This window comes from Dermacentor albipictus, chromosome 1 (genome assembly GCF_038994185.2).
Source record: "Dermacentor albipictus isolate Rhodes 1998 colony chromosome 1, USDA_Dalb.pri_finalv2, whole genome shotgun sequence".
NCBI classification, from domain to species: Eukaryota; Metazoa; Arthropoda; class Arachnida; order Ixodida; family Ixodidae; genus Dermacentor; species Dermacentor albipictus.
Genome location: NC_091821.1, coordinates 401,366,786 through 401,377,083, shown reverse-complemented (window position 1 = coordinate 401,377,083; position 10,298 = coordinate 401,366,786).

Here is a 10,298-nt window from a genome sequence, read left to right as displayed (position 1 = left end):
CTAGAGGCTGAAGTACGAGCCGTCTTGCTGAAACTCCGAACTAAATCTGCACCAGGCCCCGATGGAATAACAAATAAGACCCTCCGAAATCTAGACGACGTATCTATCACTGCCCTAACAGAGTACTTCAACCGCTGTTGGGAAACAGGTTCTATCCCCTCGCAGTGGAAGCATGCACAAATAATATTCATACCTAAACATGGTAAGCGACTACAGCTCGAGAACTTGCGCCCGATCTCTCTGACCTCATGCGTAGGAAAACTCATGGAGCACGTTATACTTAACCGCCTCCACAATTTTGCGGAGGACAACAACTTATTCCCGAACTCCATAATTGGCTTTCGTCCAAAACTTTCCACGCAAGACATCATGCTTCAGCTTAAACATCAAGTTCTGGACCACATACCCAAGAATGGTACCCGGGCTGTCCTGGGCCTTGATCTTATAAAGGCCTTGGACAACGTAGCGCATCAGGCTATACTAGAGAATCTGCAGCACCTAGGTGTGGGCCAGAAGACCTACAACTAGATCAAAGACTTCCTGAACCACCGCACAGCGGAACTAAGAATAGGGGAACTACAATCGGACAAGATCCCTCTTGGAAGTCGTGGCACCCCGCAGGGATCAGTTTTATCCCCGTTCCTCTTTAATTTAGCGATGATCAGATTACCGGAACAACTAAATCAGATTCCAGGTCTACACCACAGTCTGTATGCAGACGACATTACCCTGTGGGTGGTTAAAGGTAGCGATGGAGATGTAGAAACCACGCTGCAACAAGCTGTAGACACGGTTGAAAAGTACGTTACCGACAAAGGCCTCGCCTGCTCCCCGCAAAAATCAGAACTCTTCCTACTCAGAGCCCCTACAAACCGCAATTAAATCCGACACTGCGCCATCCCCAGAAATCACTGTGCGAGCCGGAGGAGGCGCGATCCCGGTGGTGACCACCATCCGTGTACTAGGCCTCTTCAAGCAAGCTCACGGGCGCAACGGCAACACAATTCACAAACTGGAAGCATGCGTTCAGCAGACGATGCGACTCATTTCAAGAATTGCCAACCGACACTCTGGCATGAAAGAAGCCAACCTCATAAGGTTGGTACAAGCCTTTGTTCTCAGCCGCATCACCTACATCACCCCGTACCTCTGCCTCAAAGCGGCTGAGAGAGAGAAAATAGAGGGGATTATCCGGAGGGCCTATAAACAGGCTCTTGGGCTACCTATAAGAACGGCAAACGCTAAATTGCTAGCCCTAGGTGTGCACAACACCCTCGATGAACTAGTAGAAGCGCACCTTATATCTCAATACGAAAGGCTAGCTCAGAGTGCCGCCGGGCGAAACATCCTCCAGAATCTCGGCATCAACTACGAGTCGATGCAAAGCGTTAAAGTAGACATTTCTCACGATCAGAGGCGCCACCTCAAAATTATTCCACTCCCTAAAAACATGCACCCCGAATTCCACAAGGAAAGGAGGGCCGAGCGGTCCAAAGCCCTACATCAGAAATTCCACGCCTTCAAAGACGTAGTCTATGTCGACGCAGCAGAATACATAGAACGCAACTGTATGTCCCTTGCAGTGGTGGACTCCTCAGGTCAAATACGCGCTGGTGGTTCAATTCGCACCAGAAGCTCCGAAACAGCGGAAGAGGCGGCTATCGCTCTGGCAATAGCCTCCACACATTGTCATTACATTATCAGCGATTCCAAAGCAGCAGTACGCAATTTTGCCAAAGGTCGGGTCTCGGCTCCCGTAAAACACATAATAGACACAAACCAACACCCACGACCAATCCACATCATTTGGGCACCAGCACACTCCTCCCTACCCGGCAACGATGCCGCCCACACCACCGCTCGAGGACTCGCCAACCGAGCACCCGGACGGCTCACGCTAGGATCAGGGAGGGATCGCATGGTCAGTTACCAGGAAATAACTCAGCACTACAGGTTAGCCAGGGCAGTGTACCCGCCAGCACACAAATCACTTAACAAGCGACAAGAAGTAGCTTGGAGACGACTTCAGACGAACACCTACCCCAACCCCGTAGCCTATCACTGCTACTACCCGGACCAATACCCTAATACATGTAAGCATTGTCAGCAAAAAGCGGATCTATTCCATATTATGTGGTCGTGCCCAGCCGAAAATCATACAAATCACGAAATAAGTAATACTGAGCAGTGGGAGGCCGTTTTGCTCAGCTCCGACCCTGACCTGCAGGCCAAGGTCATCGAGAGAGCTGAAGAAGCCGCCCGGGCTCAGGGGCTCGTGGCTGCCTAACAACAAGGTCATCCGTCAATACCTTGTTTTCAAATAAAGTCTTTACTCACTCTGCAAAGCAAATCGCAGAGTTGGCTTCTTAGTATGCTTACCGATCGCCACATGCAGCGGCAATCAGCAGGGTATCTTCGCTGCTATCGAGCCAACATCACGAGGAAGCATTCAGCTAATGACATGGCATAACTACAACAAGTGTGAAAAAGTTTCTAAACATAATAGAAAGAGTTACCTCTTTCGTGACTAGAAAATTAAGTTCTTAACAGGAACACTACAGTCTCTGGTATTAGTGTGATGACGCACTCACATCCAACTGCTCGGGCATCACCATCAGTTAATAGGGGTTTCCAGGCTACAGTTGAACGTTTCGGCAAATTCCTTGGTGCTTCGGAGGGCAACGCTCCACCTCTCACCGTCAGCTGAGGGCTTCATTTTACGAGATGTTCCGTTAACTTCGCAGTTTTGCAGCATCAGGCTTGCAAAGAACATCTGCGCGGAGGTGAACATGCCACCTCCCTTGCGCATAACGGTAAAGTCTACAACGTCGCTGCTGGCGACGACCTTCTTGAAGACCCTGAAGGCGGTGCGCGATGCCAATACGTCGCGCAGGTGACCAAACCGCAGGTCAACCAGCTGCTGCTTGAAAATCGATTCGGCATCGATGAGGTTCCGCCAGGTGCCGTCCGTCAACCAGCGCTCGTCGTCCTGGTTCGAGTCGGCTGCCTCCAGGAGCATGTCGAAGAGGCATCGTCCGAGTCTCGGTGCAAGTCGCGCAATCTGCATGGCGTCCAGGAGGCCCTTGTCCAAGACCTGCGTCCCATTGAAGGCGAGAAGCGGTACGTACACTGTCCAAGGGTTCGACTCGTGCCAACAGTCGTCGCTGAACGCCGAACCACTCCAGCGCGTTCTCGCACCGCGTTCCAAGGCGTACGCGAAAGTGCGCTGGTGGTAATCGACGTAGGTGCTGAGGGCCGACCTGTTCGCTTCGACAGCAGGTAAGCTGTCGAGGTACGTTAGTACTAACGCCGCGTTCTTCGTCCAGTCCGGCGCAAGCACTTGGAAATCGGTCTTCGCCAGTATGTCCTTGAGGGCCTTCTTGGAGCGGTTGTCAAAGAGCAGAGACTCATCGACCACTGCGTTGAACACGTCGACGACGAGGTCGACAAAATTTACCAACACGGACGCTAACTTCTTTAGTTTAGTCTCGCCAAATAAGTGAATATGTACGGCTGGAAACAACGCTCTCTCGACGGCCCGCACACAAAGTCGCGAACGGGGAGCTTTGGTGGTGCGCTTACCGTAAATGAAAGCACCGTGGATGTCGTTCAGCCCTGAATAGGGTAGGAACGGTGCCACCTGGATCATAAGTCGTAGGCCGAGGTAATTCACGACGGTGTGCGTTTCTGTGCGTTCAACCATGTTCACGACGAGGCCGACGAGGTCGGGTGAGTGGATAAGAGCTGCTGGTGTCCCGGCAGGGAAGAAGCTCACCTGGAATCCGCCGAAAGCTTCACTCAAGAATTTCAGCAAAGGCGATCGAGTGGAGAGGGTTTGGAGTTGTGCCCTACTGCCTTTTGTCCTGAGCTGAGTAAGCCTCTCGATGTCCCCCGCAAATTTTTCTGTGGCGACGGCGACTGACGGCCACGAAGATCTGCCCTGCGATAAGCGCGTCGCCCAGAAAATGGCCGTGGCATACAGGTTGACTGCATCTCCGATTCCGACGTTTTCTCTGGTCATTAGCTCGGGTGGTCCAACCGAGGCTATGTCTATGGCCGTAAACACAGGATGGAAGGCGACGCCGACGCTAAGCAGTGCAGCGGTGCCGGTTTTCCGGAGTAACTCAGCAGCTATTTTCCAGACCGAGAGGTTAGTCGATGTCAGGGGCGTCAGCGGAAAGTCAATTAAATATAATTCGGCGAAAAGATTCCAGAGTGCGTCCCAGCCGGATTCTTCAATGACTTCGTAATTGCCGCATTTTTTGTACAGGTCCTTGAGCGGCCGGAGCGCCTTAGAATTCCTAGAGTTGTCTTGAAGCATCGCGTGGACTCTCTGCTCCAGAAATGCTACGTAGTCGTCATTGGCTGAGACTGAACTCTCGAAAGGTGAGGAAAACGCATTCGTCCATCGAAAACAGACGAAGGCGTAAAAATCGTTGCAAGGCTTTTTCCTATCCCATGAGAGAAGGGTCGTCAGATACAAGGCGTTCTGCAGACAGCCGACGGAGCTGCATCTTACACTGGATCGCCCCTTCAGAGTTCTTGCTCTACTTGCGTTCCGAAAAGACGGCCAATTAGCAGGCAAGAATAGGAGGCCGAGCACCGTAATAAGAACAAACGCGAGGCACACTGCAACTGGGTAAAGGAGGTATTCCTTGGCTGAGACCAGCTCTGCTTCGCCATCATCAAGCACATCAGCAGTAGTACTTGCGGGTCCTTCCACTTGGCCGGGTGTTCGAGCAGTCGTATTACTTCTTTGTCTACTGGGACTGTCCTTGGTCGAGCGCTGCGAGCTCTTTCGTTTCGCCGAGACATCACTGTCCGACGAAGCCTCCCCACCTCCTGCGAGACTCAGTTTTGATCGTTTCTTCTCTGGAGGAACGAGCAGCGGAGCGTCAGGAGCACGCGATCTGGACAATCGGTATGTCATGGGATTTAACGGTGCCGTGACGAGTGTTGACAATGCTGTGCTTTCCGATGCGTCGCTCGGCAGTGAAAGTTCCTCTGACACAAGTACTGCTTTCTTACTGCTTGGAGAATTATCGCGTGGCGGTAGAGACGGCGCGACATATTTCGGATGGTAACCTGCCGCAACAGTTTTCTGACGCGGCTCGCTTCTACTTGCGTACGGTCTCTTCACTGTTTCACCTTTGCTTGTAAGCGTGAAAGGGCCCGCTCTGATGCGCGCTGTTGCTGCTGGAATCTCCTTCCTGAGCATTATGGTTGTTGAAGATGCTTCTTGAGCAGGCGGCGATATTAGGCGTCGCGAAGTTGGCGTTTCTCTGCTGCACCCAAGGGCCGTCCCGATGACTCCTGCGGTCACGTCAGGATCCTCCAACAGAATATCGTTGTTGGAGTGTTTCGGTCCACGTACTTGGTCGCTGACCACTCGAGGATGGGCCACTGCCCTTTCCGGTCTCGCAGTCGCAGGAACCAACTTTTTCAGCGAGACGTCGTGCCCAGTAGCTGGATCCGAATAGGTTCTGCTAGCTGACTCGCGATGGCCCTGAATTACGCAGATTTCCCTCGAACGAGGCTGCGGGAAAATTAGAGGTTTCTCTCTTGCCACTTCCTGCCGCTGTCGGCCGCCGTTCGGGAGATTAGCCGACGCTTGCAGGCTTGACGCTGCTGTCGTACCGCTGTACTCTTGATGCACGACTACTCCTGGACTTGACGCAGCGACGCCAGTGCTGGAAGGAGATCCATCGAAGTCAGAACGCGCATAGTTCGGCACTAGTGCGTACTCAGTGGCAGCCTTTCTACCATGCTCTTCGTCTGGAACCTCTACCATGCTTTTGTTGCTGTTTTCTACAGGAACGCATTCCATAGAACGACCTTCCGCAATGCAGCTTACAATTTTTGGCGCATCCACGTTCACTTCCGGCAATGATTTCGACGATAACTTCTGGCTTCTTAGTGAATAAATTACCGGTCTTGGTGCCGCCGTTTTGAATTGCTCTTGGCTGGCGTGTCGCGATGCTGGGCTTCTTTCATGAGCCGAGGTCGACACATGAGCGACCGACGTCAAGGCGTAAGGCGCATGGCTGGGAGCCAAAGATGGGGTGGCCATGGTCGCATCAACGGAACCCGAAGGAATTAGACTACCTGGAGATGCGCCCTGTTGAGAAAGCGCGCTAGGAGAAGTGCTGAGTATCTTGCTCAACGGCGGCCCCCTTGAAGCTGGAACAACAAGGCCCTGCGGAGTGTCCGTCAATGTGCACAACCATCTGGTGGTGGGAACGTCAAGCTTGGGTCCCCGATTCTCGAGCATTTCTTCAGACGTTGACGAAGCATGGCTGGCGGTGTGTCTCATGGTGGCCGACGGTTTCGTTTGCAAGCTTGCTTGCTGTTTCATCTGGATCTAGTAGTTATTCGTCTTCTTTCTTGTCCGCGCGGGTTGCACTACGACTGATGTCATGCGCAATGGGAATGCCAGTAGCTGGTCACTGATGATGTTTGATTACCGCTGGGGCGTTCGAAGAAGAAAACATAGGAGCGCGAATATACTTATTTAGATTTCAGTATGTCGGTTCGGGTCCCTGGGATTAATGGTGTGTTGGTGAATAAACTGTCAGATTCATCGGTGAACGTGTACCGAATGGACCGGTTATTCAAATCCGGCAGTCATTAGCTATTAGCATAGGGACACTATTTCGGAGGCAACCAATGCTGCGTGAATATTGCGCCCCGTCTCCAACAAAATTCCCATATTTCAAACACTTGTCATGTCCTCGGAACACTACACTCTGTCAAACGCGAACACTTGAAGTCGCAATTACCAGGTTATACCCTCCTGAATATCATTTGAATTTTTTTTACTCGCACAAAACTGGTCTGGCATTTTCACCGACATGTTCGTTTTCTGGGCAAGCTGAGGCAACAAATAGCTTTCGAAATGCTTGACAAACATTTTCGCATTTAAAAATTAAGAACCCGAGAAACGCCGTTCCGCCTTCTTAGACTCTTGAGCACAGCGAAGGGAAGGTTTGCGCAGCCATTCAGAATTTTCTTGTAGGGCCAATGAAATTCAAAGTAAACATTTAGACCTCAATGTTTCATTTTCTTTTCACCAATTTGAGTTCCATTACTTGTATTTTTGCTTTCATTGTGCCCTTAATTTTTTTATAAAATCATTCTCTACAACCCATCTCTTTATTCTAATCTACCTATTCTCGAATTTTGTTTGAATTCTTTTACGTGTCTTCTTCCTTTTATTTTGAACTGTCCAGCTTTTGGCCAATTACGCCAGAGTGGGTATGTGCCACTAAATCCTACCCGCTACATCTGCATAAGTGCATGGCCATCAACATTAAGTGTGTGTAAAAGGAGAGTTTTTGATGACGTTGATAATCATACGAAAACATGACCAAGCATCGCATGCTATTACCTTAAACTTAATACCATTTACGTCAGGGTAAAAGGGCTGCGACAGTGGCTGAAGGAAGTATCAGCCATCGTAGGGTGAACATTGCGCTGCGCGTGAAGTGCAGGTCTCTAGATGTAAAGCCTTAAGCGTCAGTGGCATATGACCACTCTCGGGGATCAGCCGAGAGTCTCAGCCCAACACAGCAAAAATGAATAAGAAAAAACAAATTCAACACTAGTCGAAAATGACTAGGTTAGAATCAAAACAATCAGAGATTGGCGCGTATATAAGCGCATGAGTAAGGCTCCCACTAGCGCGCGTTATTTTTTCCAGCGAAGCAGTCACCCTCTAATTGGTTGGAATTTTTCGGGGGCTCGTGCTGGATGGATGGATGGCTGGATGGATGGATGCTATGAACATCCCCTTTGGCACTGGGTGGTGGGCTGCGCCACCAAGTTCTTATTTTATTGCCTAATGTCCTACCTATGTTGAAAAAGAAAAAAAAGAAAGAAGAAAGAAACACGATGAATTCCCATAACCAAAGTTTCGGAACCTCTATGGCGAACTTTGTTTTAGTACGCCTCCATTGTTTGTCGTTTCCATACTTCCGCCAATCTTCCAACCGCATCTTACTAATCTCTATTGTGGACATGTTTACTTTCCTCCTGCTCTCGCTGAAAGCAAGGGCATGTTCACATTTATACAAGACATGTTCACATTTTAATAAAACACGCTCCATTGTTTCATTATAGCTTTAGCACAGCAAGCACATGTTTCTTCTTCCTTCTTATATCTCGCTTTATAAGTGCGCGTTCTAAGGCATCCTGATCTCGCTTCGAAAAGTAGTGAGCTTCCCTTTGAGTTATCATAAATTGCTTCTTTCCTGATTTCATTTTTTCCTCTTAAGTAGTTACTCATGGCAGGTTTCTTTTCCATTGCCGCCACCCATGAGATTATCCTAGCCTCTCTGACTTTCTGCTTGACGTTCTTTGTTGCTGTGTTGCTCACCATACAGCCGCATACTTGCTGGTACGCTTCCTAGTTCTTTTACTCCGCTGTGAATCAATGTTATTCCTGTACAAATGCATGGAACGCTCTCCCAGCCGATTTACTTTCTTCCGTATTTCTCGGACGTTCTTCCTAATTAATTTTACTGTGAGCTTGCCTCACTTCAAAGCTTGTCCAGCCCATATCACCCTGCACAGCTTCACTTGTAGTCTTCCCGTGAGCGCCCAATGCGAGGCGTCCCACTGACCTCGTACCTATTGTATCCCCATAGCCATCTGTGTTTCATTATGGCCGCACTTCTCTTTCCCTTTACTGATATTGTTTTTTCCTGTGTTTCCATATATCTGTTGCCTCCGTTTATACATATACCAAGGTATTTATATTCTTTTGCGGGAGGTACTTCCTGGCCCTGTATTGTCACTGTCTGTTGGCTTTTTTCAGTGATTACCATAACACCTGATTTATAATGCTGAATCTCAGGCGTAACTTATCGCCTTCCTGTCCACAGATATTAGCCAGACGTTGCATATCACTTTCCTTGTTAGCTAGCAACACAATGCCGTCTGCATAAAACAAACCTGGTAGCCTTTACTACGGTACCCGTCTGTTTGTATGAGAAATTAAACCCGATATTACTTCCTTCTAGCACCCTTTCTATCCTCACCATGTACATCATAAACAGCAGTGGGGATAAACGGCACCCCTGCCTCACTGCCTTGTTGATATCAACTTTGTCCTCACTCCTCGTCCCTTCCCATTCAACGCAAACGGTATTTTCTAGGTCAATCTTTCTCAAAAGCTGCAGACAATTGTCGCCTAAGCCTTCTCTTTCCAGAATATCCCACAAGATGTTGCGGTCTACGTTGTCATACGCTGCTGTAATGTCTAAAAAGGCCACATATAACGGTCTCCTTTCTACTCTTGATATTTCAATACACTGAGTAAGGACAAATAAGTTATCATCCAGACACCTACCTATTCTGAAGCGATCTTGAAGTTCTCCTCAAAGGCCAGTATTCTCTGCCAGAGCTTGCAGCTTTAACTTAACTGCCTGCACTGCTAACCTGTATATTACCGATGTAATGGTCAGCGGTCTATGCGAGTGAGTTCTATGTTTCTCCCCCTCACCTTTATAAATTAAATTCATTCTACTTTATCGCCAACTGTCTCGTATTGGCCCATATTTTATATTTTTTTCTACTACTTTAAACAGAGCTTCCTTACTTTTTGGACCTAGTTCATTAATGAGCCTAACGGGAACCACGTCTAGTCCTGTAGCTGTGCGCTTCATAATTTTTTTAGGCTTTCTTCCAGTTGAAATATGTCAGCACCAGCTCCTCTTCCATCTGGTTCTCTTTCATGCTCTTTTTTTCCTCAACTAAAACCTCGCCATTGCCGTGGAAAGATTCGGTTGTTATTTTTCGGATGTAATTTAATGTCTTGTCCTCTTCCAGTTCGTTTCCATCTTCGTCTAGGATATGTTGTGTTGTGCCAGACTTCCTGCCTAATAACTTTATGTGGTTCCAAAATATTCTAGGTGCGTCCTCCTTTTTCTCGCGTGTTTTCTGTCAACCAACATTCGCTTTCACTTTTTATCTTTGCTTGCACCAGTTTTTGAACGACACATTTTTTCTCCCGGTATATATGCCATTTATACTTCATCCTGCGTCAACTGCGCATTCTTTGCCTGCCTGTGCTCTCGGGATGCTTTCTGTCGCTTACCCAAAAGCAGTACCGCCACCTAACATCAGCGGCCACTCAGACAGAACTCAAACGCCAGCTGGAGAAGGGTTTCGTCTTTGCGTTTCCACGTAACAGAATTGCGTTTTCTCATATATTCGAATTACACTGTAAACAGAAAAACACACAGATGGGCATTTTTGGCTTGTCCTCTAGCGCATTCCCTTTTGTATATGTTTCTACT